We start from the raw sequence: 20,146 nt of genomic DNA on the forward strand, positions 1-20,146 counted from the left end.
CTCCCTCACTGCAACTTGAGACAGTTACTCTTGTCAAGTCTCTTAGATTTTTTTAAAACAAGATTAACTGTTTGGTTGAGAAAGGTAATAATGCCAGTGTAATAGACTTCTGTAAGGCAGTTGACTTGGTGCTGCATGGCATTTTGATAAAAAATTAAAAATACAAAATCAACATGATGCACATTCAATTAATTCAAAACTGGCTAATACATAGGTCTCAAAATGTAATGGGAAATCATCACTGAGTAGGTATTTTTCTAGTGGGGTCCTGTAAGGATCAGTTTTTAACCCTATGCTATGTAATACTTTTATCAATGACCTGGAAACAAATATAAAATCATCCCTGATCAAGTTTGCAGGAATTGCAAAAATTGGGAAAGAGGTAAATGAAGAGGACAATGAAACAGTCCTGCAAGCCTGAGTTGGCTGGCACAGGCCAGCTGCAGGTATCTAATTGCTGTGTAGATATATCCAAAAGCTCCATTGATATGGGGTCCAAGTCCCGGACAACTAGGCACCATTCACACCTGTGTCTCAGCCTGCCCTGAAGACAAACAACCCTATTCCATCCCCTAGGTAACCATGCAGCACGTAGGGGAAACTGAGGAACATATAGGATTCATAAAAAATATGATAGAAAATTCCCGCTTTGTCACAAACACGAGTGAATTCAGAGTGATGAAAGGAGGGAGAGGATATTGGAGCAGGAGCAGTTATGCTTGGGGCTGACATGCATGTGAGTAAGGCATCGGGCTGCCTCCCTTTGAATGCAGAACCAAGTGCCTCCTGCTGTGATGTGTTTTGCCCATGGAGCAGGTGGGGTGGATTCATGCTGGGCCACTGCTTCATGGATTCATAGAGTTTAGGGCCAGAAGGGACCATTAGATCATCCAATCTGGCCTCCTATATAGCACAGGCTGTTAGGGGGCTTATTCCTTCACCCACTTACTTCCCTGGTCCTTCTCACATGAACAGAGAGCAACAATACCCGAAGTCCAAAGGTGCAAACAATTCGATGTTTATTGGGGTGAACTTCCAGCAAGCATGATTCCAGTTTCCTTCCTTAGTATCCTCCTTCCCAGCTCTGACACCACAGAGCCTTACACCTATGTCCCTGTTCCCATTCCTGCCCTTAGCCAAGCATGATTCCAACTTCCTTACTCCCATTCCCTGTTCCCATTTCCCCCTTTAGCAAAACATGATTCCAATTTTCTTACCCCCATTCCCTGTTCCCATCTCACACACCCACATGCCCACCCCCCCCCAGTCACTTCCTCATTGACTACAGATTATATAGTAAAACTTGAGTTCTGCTTAGCTATACCTTAACCAATCATTTTCCTGAAATTTAACTAACCAATCCTAACATATTGTAACATGATTATGTAACCAATTATATCCCACCACCTCAATTAGTTTACACCCAGCAAAATTAATTATACAGCAGACAGGAACAATCACAGAACCAGACAGAGATTATACAGACAAACAACAGCAAAGTGGGAACTATAATGACAAAACAATACAGAAGTGAGGATTTCACATCCCAGCTATTGATAAGTGAGTTCTTGCCAGACAGGAGGCTATCAAACTAAGTTTCCTTTTACATTTTCTAGGCACTTCCCTTTCTCTGGAGGTGATAGGAATACAGTCCTGTCCTGATAGTGCCTAACAGCCCAATAGCACCTTATTTCAATGGGACTAGTTTGGAATGTGAGGATGTGACCCTTCGCTTCCCAGCTTATGGCTGCCTCTGCTGCTTAGCCAAAGGCCTGAGCCTAAGCACAGGGCCACAAACTGTCACAGTAAGAGAAGGCCCTTACACTGGCAGACAGTGGTTTTGATTCTTTCTTTTATACCTCTATCACTAGCCAAGTGATAAGAATACACCTAAATTCTTAGAGTATAGGCCTTTACAGACAGGCCTGAATATCTATATCCTAACACTCCACCCCTTTTTTTTCTTTTTCTTTTGGGATCCTCCTGCCCAGGTATCCCTGGAAAAGCATAGGACATATGGCGACACATTTCCTGATAGGGCCAGGCATCAAGGTGGAAGGTGTCGATATTCCATTTGTCCCACTGCCCCTTGTGTAGTATAGTGCCCTGCACCTTCTCTCATACGGGCATACCACACCTATTCCAATTAGTGTTCCAGACTTCCCATTAGAGTGGGCCTGAGAAGGTTGGGTCCGGGTTGTCGAGTACACTGCAGGGTTTGGAGGGCTTATTACATTCCTAATAGGTTATCTCCCTATGCAACGTAACACAAGTACAGTTAACAATACAAAATCCACAGCAACACTGAGTCCTGACCACTGCAGTATGGTCCAACATCCGAGACACCCCCAAAATACTGCCTCTCCTCCTTCGATGGGGTCACGATCTTGTGTCCAGTTGCTGGCAGTTGCAACAAGCTGCTCCTTCAAGTTTTGTATGCTTTTGTCCATATCACAAGTCCATTGAATGTTCACAGAGAAATGGGATATTGTCCAAACCAGCTTGACCACTTGGTATGGAATCAGGCAGTAAGCCCTGGCTTATTCACAGCAATAAGATTCACAGATCCATTTGTGCACCAAAGTCCATATAGCAGCATGTAGATGGGTATAGTTTGGTTATGGGCTGGTGTAATTGTGCCCCCAGTAATATGTACATTCCCAGCAAAACACCTTATACACAGTACACCCAATTGTCCACCCCTTGCATAGGCCATTGATCCCGCTCCTCTATAGTCATAAGAAAGGGGCACATCCAAACATCTTCTATTAATTTACACTATTTTACACACCCCCCCATTGATTTCCAGTGAGCTCCTCCCCTTCTCATTATTTCCATAGGGCTTGTGGGGGCCACCTTAGTTGCCATTCCATTTCCAGGTATCACGGTAGCTATTACACAGGTGCTGGCCTCCTAGTTGAGAATTTGCATTCCCATACACATCTTCCCACCCAAGACCAGCCTTTGGAAGCCATCCCCCACCCACATCATGAGGTTTTCTGTTCATTAAAACACAACAATGCTAGCAACAAGACAAACACCACAGACAAACAACACAAAACATAGATCCATGGTATTCGGGGTTATTTTTCCCGCTGGCGCCAGCTTGCTTGTAGAGTCTCTGAAAAACAAAAGAAACAATTTCCTTCCCCATGGTGGGGACAGATTATTGCTTAATAATAATACCACTTTCTTTTACAAATGTCCTTGCTACTTGCAGGAAAAACAGAAGAATTACCTCCAGACTGTCCTTATTTTGTTCTATAGTCAGGCTAGTGAACTACCTCACTCACTGGTCATTTATGAAATTTATGAGATGGTGTACCTCAGTTTCCCCTCTTGTACAACAGACCAAGTTTGCAATAGTTTCTCTGCTGTACCAAGCTTTAAGTTTATTCTCAGGTAATAGCTGAGACACAGCTTCAGATTTTAGCACTGTACACACACACACACACACACACCCCTTAAGGTTAACCTGTCCCCCTTATTTTCAGGCTTGACTTGTTTTTTTCACCTCCCTTTCCTGAAGGGCCATAATCTGAGTCTTCTAGTAGCTTGTTTGCTGGCCAGATGTATTCAGTTATTTGCAGCTCCTTTGTGCCCATCAGCTAGGTAATTTGCATTTACACACAGAGGCTTACTAGCTTGCTTTTGGATCCAAAGCTGTTAGCAGCTCAGACACTGTCTTAAAAGGGAAGCATTTTACTTCCACCAGAGTTCTGATCACTTTCCACTTTCATCTCCTGCTTCAAAACACAGCGATCTGAAAAAGAAAGCACAACCTATTGTGGCTCCTTTTGGAGCCCTATTAGGATTTTAATGAAGTACCATGTTTTATTTGCATTTCTTTTACTCCTTTTCCAATATACACTGCACATGTCCTGGGAAAATGCAAATTCCTTCCATATAGTTTAACCTCCATAACATCATATTAGCCAAATTAATTTTACACAAGGTATAACTGCCTCCCCCATGCCTACAGAGTTTTCATGCAGAACCCACCAAAGCAACAATCTGATCCCCCAGAGCCATCCCAAGGCTCAGTGTTCCCATCATTCCTCCCCTTTTCCTTTTCTTTTACCTGTGCACACACACACAAAATTCTGTTTTGCCTAACATCCCTTGCACTGTGATTACTCTTTTTTACACAACTGTACCCCAATTACACTTCCATCTTGTACAACTAGACACAACCAGGGGCAGCCAAGTTAAGTTCCAGTAGAAACCCCTTCCATCCTTTAGTGATTTTGATTACATTACCCAAAAGTCAAATAATTTTGATCAGATTCTCTCTCTACCTGCTGCCTGCAGCAGTCCCCTATAGACCATTTCTGTGGGAAAAGGGCCCATTTTTCCTCAGAATAGCTATAAAGGCTTCTGTGGACAGAAGCATAGTGGTGGGAGTAGCCACTCTACCTGACCCCCTTGGATAATTTAATTACCAAGCTTCCATCCAATGTGACTGCACAGAGTTGCACATACAGTTACATGTATATAACTGGGTTTTATCATTAAACAAAAACTTCCTTCTTGACATCTCACATAAGTATCCAAAGTACCCTCCATTAAAACTTCAGAAAAACAAAAGAGTGTGGAAAGGCAGGTTGCACTTTGAAACTTTTATTTTATTTATTTTTTTCCTCCACTCCCCCAGGACCAAGTCTCAGATCCAGTCTCTAAAGGTGGTCTGTTAACTCTGATTTTGACCTTAAACCCTTTTGTGCCAAATCATCTTTCACTACCCCTAACTAATTTACAACCCTTCAGCAGCCCTTGCTGAAGCAGCACCAAACTTGAAAGATTTCTGGCAGCTTCCCATAATGCTGCCCTTACTTCAAACCTCTCAAGCAGACTGAAGTGCCTCTTTTCCCTGGGAGGCATTCAGTCCCGATGGGCAGGGACCTTCTTCCCCTACCCATATACCAAGGAGGGTGTGCTCCTCAGCCACCCCCCATACCTCTGGGTCCCCTAACACTTCCTCCATTTCCTTTTTAATCTTATCCCAGGTTGACCCCTGTACCTGGTATGGGCCCTGGTCCTCCCTTATCCATTTATCCAAAAAATCCTTTACCCTGGCTTGCCAGAACCCGCAACTACCATCACGAGAGTTCGCGATACCCCCTCCAAGCAGCTGCGCGGACTGTTGGGGAGGGGGACTTACAGGCTGCCACTCACCTATCCAATGCGATGCATCCGAGTCACCGGCACCAAGATGTTAGGGGGCTTATTCCTTCACCCACTTACTTCCCTGGTCCTTCTCACATGAACAGAGAGCAACAATACCCGAAGTCCAAAGGTGCAAACAATTCGATGTTTATTGGGGTGAACTTCCAGCAAGCATGATTCCAGTTTCCTTCCTTAGTATCCTCCTTCCCAGCTCTGACACCACAGAGCCTTACACCTATGTCCCTGTTCCCATTCCTGCCCTTAGCCAAGCATGATTCCAACTTCCTTACTCCCATTCCCTGTTCCCATTTCCCCCTTTAGCAAAACATGATTCCAATTTTCTTACCCCCATTCCTTGTTCCCATCTCCCCCTTTAGCAAAACATGATTCCAATTTTCTTACCCCCATTCCCTGTTCCCATCTCACACACCCCCCCCCACACCCCAGTCACTTCCTCATTGACTACAGATTATATAGTAAAACTTGAGTTCTGCTTAGCTATACCTTAACCAATCATTTTCCTGAAATTTAACTAACCAATCTTAACATATTGTAACATGATTATGTAACCAATTATATCCCACCACCTCAATTAGTTTACACCCAGCAAAATTAATTATACAGCAGACAGGAACAATCACAGAACCAGACAGAGATTATACAGACAAACAACAGCAAAGTGGGAACTATAATGACAAAACAATACAGAAGTGAGGATTTCACATCCCAGCTATTGATAAGTGAGTTCTTGCCAGACAGGATGCTATCAAACTAAGTTTCCTTTTACATTTTCTAGGCACTTCCCTTTCTCTGGAGGTGATAGGAATACAATCCTGTCCTGATAGTGCCTAACAGCCCAATAGCACCTTCTTTCAATGTGACTAGTTTGGAATGTGAGGATGTGACCATTCGCTTCCCAGCTTATGGCTGCCTCTGCTGCTTAGCCAAAGGCCTGAGCCTGAGAACTGGGCCACAAACTGTCACAGTAAGAGAAGGCCCTTACACCAGCAGACAGTGGTTTTGATTCTTTCTTTTATACCTCTATCACTAGCCAAGTGATAAGAATACACCTAAATTCTTAGAGTATAGGCCTTTACAGACAGGCCTGAATATCTATATCCTAACACAGGCCACAGACTTTCACCCAGTTACGCTTACATTGAGCCCAGTAACTTGTGTTTGATTGAAGAGTATTTTCCAGGAAGGTAGCTAAGCCTTGATCTGGAGACAACAAGAGCTGGGGAATGCACCAAACCTCCCTTGGTTGACTGTTCCATGGTTAAGTGCCTCACTATTTAAAAATTATGCCTTATTTCTAATTTAAATTTGTCTGGCTTCAGCTTCCAGCCATGAGTTCTTGTTCTGCCTTTCTCCACTAGATTACAGAGCCCGTTAGTATTTAGGATTTTCTCCCCAAGAAGGTCTTTACACAGTGTAATCAAGTCCCCTCTCAGTCTCCTGTTCGATAAGCTAAAAGGTTGAGCTTTTTAAGTCTCTTGCTATATAGGCCCTCAAATAATTTTTGTGGCTCTTTTCTTCCCCTCTCAAATTTATCACCAGCTCTGTAAAATATGGACTGGATGCAGAACTGGATGCAGTATCCATCACCGAAGCCCCCTACAGATGTGCAAATCACCTCCCTGCTCCTTCTCGCTTCTGCAATTTATATACCTAAATGCCACATTAGCCCTTTGTTCCACAGCATCCCACTGGGAACTCATGTCGAATTGCTTGCCCATGCTGACGTAAGTCCTTTTCAGTCACTGCTTTCCAGGATACAGTCTACCATGCTGTGCCTATGGCCCTGGGACTGTCTCCGGGTCAAGGTGGGAATCAGAGGCAATGGCTTCTCCCCTGGAGTCCCAGACAGGTTCACTCTCTGTGGCGCTGGGAGAACTCAGGGCTGCCGTGCCTCGCAGCCGGAATATGGGCCCCTCCTGGCTGGTGCAATCTATCAGGGAGCCATAGGAAGTTATTGCTTTACAGACCCTGAGACGAGGCCCCTGGGAGGGAGCACCGCGTGCACAGGAATCTCTGCCTGGGGGAACTGGCTGGGTGGCCTTTGGAGGATGGAGCCCCTGTCGGGCCTAGGTTTGGGGGTACCTGTGCTCTGCAGGATCACCCTGAGCACTCGCTCCCGGATATCCCTGGTCCTCATCCCGTACACGATGGGGTTCAACATGGCTGGGAACAGGAGGTAGAGGTTGGCCAGGATGATGTGGATAGGGGGAGCCACATGGTGGCCAAAGCGGTGTGTGAAGAAGGAGAAGAGGGCCGGGGTGTAGGAGATCAGGATGACACAGATGTGGGAGCTGCAGGTACCAAAGGCCTTGAGCCAGGCCTCCCAGCACGAGAGGTGCAGAACAGCATGGACAATCAGGAAATAGGACAGACCGATAAACAGCAGGTCCCCACCTATGACTCGCAATGCCACACTGAGGCCGTAGGCATGATTAATGCTGGTGTCTCCACAGGCCAGCTTCACCTTAGTCATGTGCTCGCAGTAAGTGTGTGGGATGACGTTGGTCCAGCAGAAGGACATCCTTTTAATCAGAAAGGGGCAGGGGCTCATGAGCAGCGCCCCCCTGGCTATGGCCGCCACGCCCAGTTTGGCAACGAGGCGGCCGGTGAAGACAGAGGTGTAGCCCAAGGGAGCACAGATGGCCACGTAGTGATCCAGGGCCATGGCCAACAGCACAGACGACTCCATCATGGAGAGGGAGTGAATGAAGAACATCTGGGCCAAGCAGGCCCCGGCATTGATCTTCCTGGCCTGAAACCAGAAGATGCAGAGCCATTTCAGCAGGGTGCAGGTGGAAGCTCCCAGGTCGATGGCTACCAGCATGCAGAGGAAATAGCACATGGGTCGGTGCAGGGCTGGCTCTGTGGCGATGGCTAGGAGAATAGCGCAGTTCCTGACGATGATCACCAAGTACATCGTTCACATGGGCACCGAGATCCAAACGTGAGCTGCTTCCAGCCTGGGGATGCCCAGCAGCAGGAACATGGCAGGGTTTGAAGGTGTCAGGTTGGTAGCAGCCATGGCTGGCCCCTGGTTCTCCAGCTGTGTTCACTGCAGCTCGTGCTGCCTGTGAATAAGGACACAATAAAACAGGGAAGGGAGACCAAGCCAAAGGAGAGACCAATTCTGTATGGACGCTGCCCGGTGCTGCTCACAGCACCCTGTGCACTTGGAATTGCTGTCCCTGGAGGAAGCAAGAATAGGGGCAGAGGAGTCTCAACCCAGCAACACCGGGTCTCCTAGTTTCTACGGTCTCAGCGAGGTTGATAGTAGCGAGGGTGATGCTGGAGGAACCCAGCAGCTAGACCTGCTCTTAGCCTCATTCCAAAGCAGGGTCCCATCCCCTCTGTCGCTCTGCAGTGCCCTGTGAACCATGCTGCATGAATATCCATAACATAATCCTGTCCCTCCCCTTGCCGGGGGGGCCTGGGCTGGTGCTGACTTCGCTGGCACCAGGCTTCTTAGCTGAGACCTGCTGGGTTCAGCACTCAGGTGTGGGTGCTGTCAGGCTCACACACACCTCACCTGGTTCAGCCAGGCACTAACTGGCCTCCCTGGGTTCTGCCTCCTCTCAGCTTCCCCTTCCCCTCCCTGGCTAATTCTGCTTTTTACTTGATTAGCCCCCACTTGCTGATGCTGGCTTTCCCCTTCTCCTCACAACTGTGCTGAGCTCACTTGACCCAGCCAGCTATGTCTTCTCTGTTTCTGCCAAAGGAAGCAGCTTCTGCCATTCAACTCAGAACTGGATGGGGAGCAGAAATGAACTGTAAAATTTAACACAGACTTCAAGCTAAAGGATGTGTAGACAAACCCACTTATACGGCCCATGCTCTATAGAGCATAAGAACATGAGAAACATAAGAACGGCCACACTGGGTCAGACCAAAGGTCCATCTAGTCCAGTATCCTGTCTTCTGACAGTGGCCAATGGTAGGTGTCCCAGAGGAAATGAACAGAACTGGTAATCATCCAGTGATCCATTCCCAACTACTGGCAAACAGAGACTGGGGTCATCATCCCTGCCCATCCTAGCTAATAGCCATCGTTACAAATTATTCTAGTTAGGACACGTACAGTTCACTTCTAGGCTGAGGCAACCAAATAAAGACAGACTGCAGAGTGTCTCAAAGTTGGTAGGTTTATTGCACTCGAGTGTGGTACCGTTCTGTTAAGCAGAATGGGTCCCAGATTACAGGTTACACAAAGATTATATACTGTTGGCAAAACATCGTGCCTGTGTGCCTCGGGGGGGCCTAAACCAATAAACAGGCCATCTCCTTATCTATTACCAATCCCCTGCAGCCACCTTTCCCATGCAAAAAAGCTGAATTAGGAACTATTTCAGGCATGTCGGCTGGTTCCTGTCTCCTTTGTTTCCCTTATCTTGAAACTGTCCAGCTGTCCACCTTGACGGATCCTCCCTTGGTACGTAATGTGCTCGCTTCTAGTTAATGGCCAAGAGGAAACCCAAAATGGAGTCACATATACTAACTAGGTTGATTTCATAGAATCATAGAATCATAGAATATCAGGGTTGGAAGGGACCCCAGAAGGTCATCTAGTCCAACCCCCTGCTCAAAGCAGGACCAATTCCCAGTTAAATCGTCCCAGCCAGGGCTTTGTCAAGCCTGACCTTAAAAACCTCTAAGGAAGGAGATTCTACCACCTCCCTAGGTAACTCATTCCAGTGTTTCACCACCCTCTTAGTGAAAAAGTTTTTCCTAATATCCAATCTAAACCTCCCCCACTGCAACTTGAGACCATTACTCCTCGTTCTGTCATCTGCTACCATTGAGAACAGTCTAGAGCCATCCTCTTTGGAACCCCCTTTCAGGTAGTTGAAAGCAGCTATCAAATCCCCCCTCATTCTTCTCTTCTGCAGGCTAAACAATCCCAGCTCCCTCAGCCTCTCCTCATAAGTCATGTGTTCCTGTCCCCTAATCATTTTTGTTGCCCTTCGCTGGACTCTCTCCAATTTATCCACATCCTTCTTGAAGTGTGGGGCCCAAAACTGGACACAGTACTCCAGATGAGGCCTCACCAATGTCGAATAGAGGGGAACGATCACGTCCCTCGATCTGCTCGCTATGCCCCTACTTATACATCCCAAAATGCCATTGGCCTTCTTGGCAACAAGGGCACACTGATGACTCATATCCAGCTTCTCGTCCACTGTCACCCCTAGGTCCTTTTCCGCAGAACTGCTGCCTAGCCATTCGGTCCCTAGTCTGTAGCTGTGCATTGGGTTCTTCCGTCCTAAGTGCAGGACCCTGCACTTATCCTTATTGAACCTCATCAGATTCCTTTTGGCCCAATCTTCCAATTGGTCTAGGTCCTTCTGTATCCTATCCCTCCCCTCCAGCGTATCTACCACTCCTCCCAGTTTAGTATCATCCGCAAATTTGCTGAGAGTGCAATCCACACCATCCTCCAGATCATTTATGAAGATATTGAATAAAACCGGCCCCAGGACCGACCCTTGGGGCACTCCACTTGATACCGGCTGCCAACTAGACATGGAGCCATTGATCACTACCCGTTGAGCCCGACAATCTAGCCAGCTTTCTACCCACCTTATAGTGCATTCATCCAGCCCATACTTCCTTAACTTGGTGACAAGAATACTATGGGAGACCGTGTCAAAAGCTTTGCTAAAGTCAAGAAACAATACATCCACTGCTTTCCCTTCATCCACAGAACCAGTAATCTCATCATAAAAGGCGATTAGATTAGTCAGGCATGACCTTCCCTTGGTGAATCCATGCTGGCTGTTCCTGATCACTTTCCTCTCATGCAAGTGCTTCAGGATTGATTCTTTGAGGACCTGCTCCATGATTTTTCCAGGGACTGAGGTGAGGCTGACTGGCCTGTAGTTCCCAGGATCTTCCCCTAACAGGATTTCCCCTAACAGTCCCTCCTTTTCTTATGTAGGTCAGTGTAAGCAGAGTCAGGATGAGCTCCACTCTGACATCTGGTGGAGAGGTGTGGCAAGTTGTGGAAAAGAACTTCAGGGACTGATCTCATTTGCATAGGCACACCCACCCCGCCTAGAATGAGGCCATAGCTGCCCAAATGGTCACTTTGGCTGCTGTGGGATCCCCAGTGTCTCTGTTATTGGGGCAGGAAGAATAAATTGTTATTACCCTGATTATGGGAATCAAGGACAGTGGAACTGTACTTGGCCTTTTGTTATGATGGCGGGACTCGCCATCAACTAAGTAGCACTCGCTAGGCAAGGGACATGGGGGAGGGATAGCTCAGTGGTTTGAGCATTGGCCTGCTAAACCCAGGGTTGTGAGTTCAATCCTTGAGGGGGCTATTTAGGGATTGGGGCAAAAATTGGGGATTGGTCCTGCTTTGAGCAGGGGGTTGGACTAGATGACCTCCTGGGTCCCTTCCAACCCTGAAATTCTATGATTACAAAACTCTGTGAATTGAGAGAGGCTGGGGACAGGTATTAATATTTGGTGGCATGAGCCCCCTGCTGAGGGTCTTTAGTGCTAATTGCACTTCCTCCTCTCTCCACTGTGGAATATCAGAGCTAATGTTGATTTCATAAGGAGTCTAGTCACAGGCTGCTGAGCTGAATTCACTTTGGGCTAATGGTGCACCAGCACTGGGGCTCCCCTGCTACAAGCTGAAATCACAAAAGAGCTGAACTGACTAAGAGCTGAAATCACTGAGTGTTGGGTTAAGTAGTGGGGGAGCCTGAAGATACATGGTGGAGCAGTTTGCGGGACGGCGAGCGGAGCAGAGCGGCTGGTGGAGCAGAGCAGTTTGTCGGATGCCTAGAGCAGCTCATGGGGCGGCTGGCAGAGCGGAGCCCTATGGAGAGGTGGGGCCATCAGCTTTGGACCATGTAAGGTGCCCCTTAACCCCCCCCCCCCCCCCGCGCAATCTCCACCCAGGTTGGGAGGTAAAACTCTGCAGATAAACTTTTGAACTCTGGGGCTGCCCTGACCAGGGACAGAGACTTTGGGGTCATTGGACTTTTGGGACTTCGGGTGATTTTGGGTTGCTGGACTCAAGAACCAAAGGGAAAGGACACATCCCAATTTGCTTGGGTGGGTTTTTTGCTCATGGGTTGTGTTATGAATCCTGTTGATGGTGTTTCCCCAACATAATGCCACATTGTTTCTCTCTGTTATTAAAAGGCTTTTTGCTACACTCAGACTAGGTGCTTGCGAGAGAGGAAGTATTGCCTCTTGGAGGCGCCCAGCGGGGGTGGTATATATTTGTCCCAGGTCACTGGGTGGGGGCTCGAGCCGGTTTGCATTGTGTTATTGGAATGGAACCCCTAGATATTGAACCTGGCCCTTGTTGCTGCCAACTCTGACAGGCAGAAGGGTTACATCAGTAAACTATATTGGGGCAGAATAACCTCGATGCAAGATTAAAATTTGTCAGCAGCACATACCACAGCATTGTAGGCATACAAAGAATAATACAAAAACAGAAACAGCCATAAGAATGAGGTACAAAATACACCTTCCCCAAGTCTGGCAGCCAGGAGGTGAGCCAGCTCCAGGCATCATGGAATCCGGTGCTGGTGTCGTCGAGGGTGACACAGTGAAGCGAGGTGGCCTGCTGCATAAGGGTGTGGATATCGGTTTTCACCCTGCGGTGTTGATTCACAAAGACACAAGAGCGCAACACCCCTTCCCCTCCCCCCCCCCCCGGTTTGCAAGGAGATAGGCTAAGCGGTTCTGCAGTGTGGTCTGAGATAACTGAGTCACCTCAATTTGAAGGGTAGACAAGGCGTCTGCGGTGGCATTTGCCATTAATTCTAAGGCTGCAGAAATATTAACTATAGCCTTTTCCAATTCGCTCACCCCCACCCAGGGCAAAAATCAACGAACAAAGGAGTGAAAGCCTGTAGGCTGTTCAGAGAGAGGGTTTAATGGGACATTTAGTCGGTTCCTCCATACCAGGTTCCGAATTTCCCCCTGGGCCAGCGTCTGGTGTATTGCATCAGTGGCTACTATGGCTCCTAAGGTGCATGTACCACACCAACCTGCTGGGGGGACCTTATAAGCCGTGTGGTTGCACAACCAGAACCAGCCTGATCCCTCAGGGACTGGCCATGGCACCCTGGAATACTTGGGGGAACTTGCCGCACCAGAGCTAATGCGGGTGGTATCATTGCACCCTACAAAGTTACCCACAAAAACTGTATTTTCGAAATTCTTACGTTGTGACACACATAAAGCATAATTACCCTGGGCCACCATATCAATAAACCAAGTTTGGATTGTAACATTCCAGTTAAATGGAGTGTCTGTCCATAATCCAGCCAGGAGGGTTCGGTTGAGAGGGATAGGCATCCCTACCAATGGGATTCCCTGACCTATGTACATGGGTGTATGAATACAGACCCAACACTGCGTTCGGTTAACCCCCTGTGCTATAGCATGGGTTAAATGCAGGAAGCTGTTGCCTTCCCATCCGTGAACCGAACTCAAGAATAGAGAGGGGATTCCACTGGCCACTCATACCAGTATTTGCATCCTCCCGTGTACCATGCAAAAAACAGGACAACAAATATAAGTCCAGGTAACAAGAAGTCCTGATGGAATCTCAAGATCCCAATAGTTGGGGAGTTCAGCCCAGGGACTGCCAGTGGTGTTCATTTGCGAAGCAGCTCGTCAGAGAGCTCATCAGGCCCAGGCGGGTGTCCCTGTGCCAACTTAGCGTAGCTGTGATGGATCCAGGAACTTCTACCTGCAACTTTTAAAGCAGAATAAGTACATAACAGAACCTGGTACTGCCCCTCGCAGCGGGGTTCTAAGGGGTCTGTACGGGGGAATTTTTTTACCACCACCCAATCCCCTGGTTTGAAGGGATGAACCTGTAACCCCAATGGCGTGGTTTGAAACAATTGAGCCCCAGACTGGTTGTTATTGAGCTCTATTTGTAATCTGGCTACCTACCTGGTCAAGGTCTCTTCTCCATCCAAAAGGCTAGTGTGAGTGGGAACATAGGTTCCCAGAACCAAAGCTGGCCTCCCAAACAATACCTTGAATGGGGACAAGCCCAGGGGCATGCATGGGGCCCACCTTATGTCTGTATACACGGTAACAGATTTCCCAACAGACAACAAGCAAGCCCTACTAAGAGTGTGTAATTCCGCGCCCTGAGCACTAAAGGAAGGTGGAAGGGGGGCTGCTTCTACAACGGTTGTTTGAGTAGTGATGGAATAGCCAAATACCCGCTGGCCCTCCAGATAGAAGGAGGAGCCATCGGTAAAAAGGGACAGGTCCGGGTTTTTCAGAGGGAGGTCGCATAAATCCGGGCGAGGCTTACCGCTCTCAGTGACGACGTCCATACATACATGGTGAGGCGTGCCATCCTCCGGAAGGGGTGTCAGTGTAGCAGGGTTGAGGACATTGCAGCGGCAAAAGGTGATGTTGTCAGCGGCCAGCAGAATCCACTTGTATTTGTGTGCCCACAGCAGAGACAGCCCCTGTGTTGTATGGTGTTTTAAGAGAACCTCAACCTCGTGGGGGACCCAGACAGTCAGAGGGTGCCCCAGAACAATAGGGCGTGACCGGTCCACCATAAGGGCCGCAGCGGCTGTGGACCGCACACAGGAGACTGATCCCCGAATGACAGGGTCTAATTGTATGGAATCGTAAGCTATGGGGTGTGGGCGATCCCCTAGGTACTGCAATAGGACACCGCTGGCCACTCCCTGCTGCTCGTGACTGAAGAGAAAAAATGGTTTACTGTAATCCGGGAGTCCCACGGCGGGTGCAGAGATCAGGGCTTTCTTTGTGGACGTGAAAGCAGCTTCCATCTCCGGGGTCCAGAGAACAGGATCGGGGTTAGGAGTTGTGGTGGCCTGGACTAACAGTTTCACCAATTCCCCGAAGGCCACTATCCAGGGTCGGCAGAACCCCGCAGCCCCCAGGAAAGCCCACTTTTTTGTATCGGGCATGGGTAATCCTGGATTGCCTGCACCCTATCAGGGGAGAGTAAACGCTCTCCAGGCTGAATCACAAAACCTAAATAGATCACTGGGGTTCTGCACAGCTGCAGCTTGGATGGAGATGCACGGTGGCCCTTATTAGCTAATGCAGTAAGCAGAGTAACAGAATCAGCTAAACATGCATTATAATCAGAGCTAGCAGTCCACAAATCATCCACATGTTGGACTAGAACAGAGGAGCTGGGCAAAACAATGTCTTTCAAATCATCGGCTAGAATTTGGGAAAAAATAGTGGGGGAGCCTGAGAACCCTTGGGGGAGGTGCATCCAGGTTAGCTGCTGGCCCCCCCAAGTGAACGCAAACAGATATTGGGAGTCAGGGTGCAAAGGAATACTGAAAAAATGCAGCACACAAGTCTACAACCGTGAAAGAAGTAGCCGACTGGGGAATCAGTGTCAGGACAGTACTCGGATCAGGGACCACTGGGTGGGGGGTTATAACATAACTATTTATCGCACACAGATCTTGAACAAACTGATAAATTGGGTGCCCATCCGGGCCCAGTCTTGGCTTTTTCACAGGAAGGATAGGAGCATTACAAGGAGAACTACACAATACCAAAACCTCCTGGGTTAAGTAGCTAGAGATAAGAAGGGAAATACCTTCCTCCGCCTCCTTCGGCAAGGAATATTGTTTTACGGAGGGAGGCGACCCATCCCTCACCTGCAGACTGACTGGAGTGTCTGATTTAAGGAGGCCCACGGTGGTGGAACTCACGCTGCACAAATTGGGTGGAACGCTGGACAATTCTGTGGGGAGATCGGGAATCGGGGTAACCGAGGCCATAAGAGAAGCAACCGCCAAGTGCGGGACGGACATGCAAAGTCCTTCGGGGGCACAATATATGTGCGCTCCCAGCTTGCTAAGCACATCCCACCCAAGAAGGTCAGTGAGGCCTTTTGGCATAACAACAAATCTATGTGACAACTTTAAAGAGCCCAGCTTCACAGGGACGGGGCAGGATAGGGGAGCCGGGCACAGGTTGCCCTCAATACCCTCTACCCAGACCTTGGTATTAGAAAGAGAGCCCGGAACAAAAGTGGAAAGGGTGGCTCTGGTATCCACTAAAAAGGGCACAAACTGTTCCCCAATTTTCAAGTAAATTTGCGACTGCAATCCAAGATCCCATTCCAACTCTCCCACGGCTCCCAAAATCTCCGCCTCTAGTCACTGGGGATTAGTGAAGACCTGGGGAGCATTAGCTATTATCTAAAGTATCCAAAGTATTCTCCGACTGGTTTATGAATGTTATAATTCATCAAGAATTATACCCCCTTCCCCCCCCCCCCCCAGACGTTCTTGTTAAACCCTGGATTTGTGCTGGAAATGGCCCACCTTGATTATCATACACATTGTAAGGAGAGTGATCACTTTAGATAAGCTATTACCAGCAGGAGAGTGGGGTGGGAGGAGGTATTGTTTCATGCTTTGTGTGTATATAAAAAGATCTTCTACACTTTCCACAGTATGCATCCGATGAAGTGAGCTGTAGCTCACGAAAGCTCATGCTCAAATAAATTGGTTAGTCTCTAAGGTGCCACAAGTACTCCTTTTCTTTTTGTAAAATCCCTGTCACTGGAGGTTTTTAAGAACAGGTTGGACAAACCCCTGTCAGGGATGATCTAGGTTTTCTTGGCCTCAGCACGGGGTCGGGGCTGAACTAGGTGACCTCTTGAGGTCCTTTCCAGCCCTTCATTTCTATGATTCTGTGATTCTACATCTACGGGCAGAATCCTGTTCTGCTAAACATTTACACAGCTGTTAGAAGCCTTTTACTGCTGATATAAACGAGGAATAAACAAACTGCAAGGAGTTCAGTGCTCTGTGAACAGCTTGATTCTTTGGGCAAATCTAATTTTGCAATTTTGTTTCCTGAAAATTTAAACTCACCAAATTCTGATTCAATTTGAGAAAGTAAGAAGTATGACATTCGAGCTAACGGCAACCAGGCCTCCTTTACCAGATTTTAGATGCCTAATGTTAGGAATCCAGATTTGGGCTTCTTTCCTTTTTCATCAGAATTGCTCTCTGCTCCTTTTGCACAACCTCTCTGTATTTGTTTCTCGCGTGGCCCAGCCCTCAGTTCTCCATTTCCCACCCTGGCTCTCCATTGGATTGTTTCTATCATCTCTGCTCTCACAGCAATGTCTCCTAAGCAGAAAGTGTCCTCAGGACATTCACTTTCAAGCTGAACCTTCGTACCAACACGCCCATGGTAACAAAATGACATGTGGCAGATAACAGACACAATCGCACGTACACACTTGGGGACCTGAGACTACAACCTGGCACCCTTTGGCTCCAAATCACAGGCCTCTAGCACATGAGATGAAAAAATAACAACACCCCCTGCAAGCCATGATAACATTTGGTCCATTATCCTCCCTGTGGGCCCAGCTGGAGGCAGGCAATGTAACCTGCTCACTTTAAGCTTGTACATTGCATCATGCCTGATGTGAAGCACAGCACGATGTAATGCTTTGGGATGGCCCTGGGGCCTGCTCCTCATGTTCCATGTTATAATCCAAGGAGATATCTTGCAGCCAGGCGAAAAGGGAGTTCAGGCTCAGACAGTTAATTTGCTGCTCCACTTCACCACCTGAGTCAGGGTTAAAGTCATGTTGACCCTGGGCTCCCTACTGGTTCTGAGCCACCTGCTGGGATTCCCAGGGCGGCAGTATAAATATCCCTGTGTCTCAGCCCTGGTCAGTGCAGATTCCTCACCACCTGCCACTCCCCACCCGGATACAGGCAGAGATTCCTCATCCCCGGCCGGGGCAGGAGCCTGGTGAGTCGATTGCATGAAATGTTTGGGTTCAGGGCAGGTCTCCGGCATTCAGCAGGGTTCAGTGGGATGGGGATAGTGATTAGAGAGGCAGGGATCTGCAGATGGGAGGGTAATGCCTTCGGGAGATGCAGCTTCTAGGCCCAAAGCTGGGGGGCATGTCACTTGCCCGCTCAAGGGGGGACACAGCCATTTTCTGACCTGCTCATTATCATTTAACATTTATATCACCAAAAGTGCCAACTGGGCTGAGTGCCCTTTGTTCCCTGTGCTGCACAAACACATGCAAGAGAGAACTCAGTCCCTGCTTCCAGACGGATTCATAATGTTGCCCCTTTTTGCCCCAAACGGCCAGTCAAATTTTGGGACCATTGGAAGTTCCAGTTCAAAGTAGAAGCTAAATCAGTGGTTCTCAACCTCATTTGATCGGGCTCCCCTTCTTCGTGTCTGTAGTCCTTCATGCCCTCCTCCCAGTACATATACTGCCAGCCAGCTGTGGAGGCAAAGTGGAGAGCAGTGGCTGATGGCTAGGTGCCCAGCTGTGAAGGCAAAGTGGAGAGCAGTGGCTGATGGCTAGGTGCCCAGCTGTGAAGGCAAAGTGGAGAGCAGTGGCTGATGGCTAGGTGCCCAGCTGTGAAGGCAAAGTGGAGAGCAGTGGCTGATGGCTAGGTGCCCAGCTGTGAAGGCAAAGTGGAGAGCAGTGGCTGATGGCTAGGTGCCCAGCTGTGGAGGCAAAGTGGAGAGCAGTGGCTGATGGCTAGGTGCCCAGCTGTGAAGGCAAAGTGGAGAGCAGTGGCTGATGGCTAGGTGCCCAGCTGTGGAGGCAAAGTGGAGAGCAGTGGCTGATGGCTAGGTGCCCAGCTGTGAAGGCAAAGTGGAGAGCAGTGGCTGATGGCTAGGTGCCCAGCTGTGGAGGCAAAGTGGAGAGCAGTGGCTGATGGCTAGGTGCCCAGCTGTGAAGGTGTAACCCACACACCTCCTGGGTGTGGTGCTCTGTCCCGTCTAGTGGCACCGAGACCTCTTAGAGAACGAGATTAACGAGTTTGCTTTACAGCCTTAGCTAGCAGCCCATTGGCTTTGAGCTCATGCTGTAGAGGCTCAGGCACTGAGGTCCCTGGTTCGATCCTGCCCACCGATGCCTGGGATCTGTCGGCGTTACAAGGGCAGTGCTGCACCAGTTAGCAAGGGTGGCAATATGAATTTTTTCACAGCAGACTAGGGTGACCAGACAGCAAATGTGCAAAATCGGGACGGGGGTGGGGGGTAATAGGAGCCTACAAAAGGAAAAGACCCCAAAATCAGGATGATCCCTATAAAATCAGGATATTTGGTCACCCTACAGCAGGCTTAGCACTCCATTGCCACCCTTACTTCTGTACTCCTGCTGCCCCGCCACCCCACCTCGAGGGCTGACAGCTGGAGTCCTGCCACCTGGGGGCTGAGTGATTTGGGGGGCAGAATAGCCAGAGCCTGGGTGGTGGGGCTCTGTCTGTCCCCTTTATCCTCACCTCCTGGGTGTGCACGGCCCTTCTGCATGAGCCCCAGCCACCCAGGGCTGACAGCCAGAGCTCTTTAAAAAGCGTCCACAGAGCTTGTGCCTCCCTTGACACATTCCTGCACCCTGCTCCATAGTTTGAGAACCGCTGAGCTAAATAGATCAAGCTCCTAAAGTTTATTACGATAAGGCATGTTTTCTAATCCTGTAATCATTCTTGTGGCTTTGCTCTGAATCCTTTCCAATGTATTGACATCATGCTTAGATTGTGGTACCAGAACTGGACACAGGATTCCTGCAGTTGTTGCACAAGTGCCAAATACAGGGGTAAAATAACCCCTCTGTTCCTAATCTAGATTCCCATTTATGCATCCGAGAATTGCATTTGTCCTTTTGGCCACAGCGTTGCAGTGGGAGCTCATTTTCAGCTGATTATCCACCACGAGCCCCAAATCTTTTTCAGAGTCACTGCTTCCCAGCATAGAGTCCCTCATCCTGTAAGTATGGCCTGCGTGCTATGTTACTAGATATATACATTTACGTATAGTGTTGGCTTGCACTCAGCTCACCAAATCAGTCACCAAATCATTGACGTGACCTCTTCATTACTTACCGCTCTCCTTATCTTTGTATTGTCTGCCAACTTTATCAGCGATGATTTTACGTTTTCTTTCAGGCCATTGATAAAAA

General features: G+C 48.4%; 1 protein-coding gene and 1 pseudogene across 2 annotated transcripts in view; one reads left to right on the forward strand and one right to left on the reverse strand.

The window, feature by feature from the left end:
- Positions 1 to 20,146, forward strand: part of LOC311513376 (olfactory receptor 52B2-like) — a 34,470-nt gene that overhangs the window by 7,277 nt on the left and 7,047 nt on the right. The window lies entirely within an intron of this gene.
- Positions 6,844 to 8,301, reverse strand: LOC311513300 (olfactory receptor 52P1-like; annotated as a pseudogene). Its single transcript has one exon. The product of its transcript is annotated as an olfactory receptor 52P1-like (transcript).

This window comes from Lepidochelys olivacea, assembly GCF_965140295.1.
Source record: "Lepidochelys olivacea isolate rLepOli2 genome assembly, chromosome: 1".
Lineage (NCBI taxonomy): Eukaryota > Metazoa > Chordata > Testudines > Cheloniidae > Lepidochelys > Lepidochelys olivacea.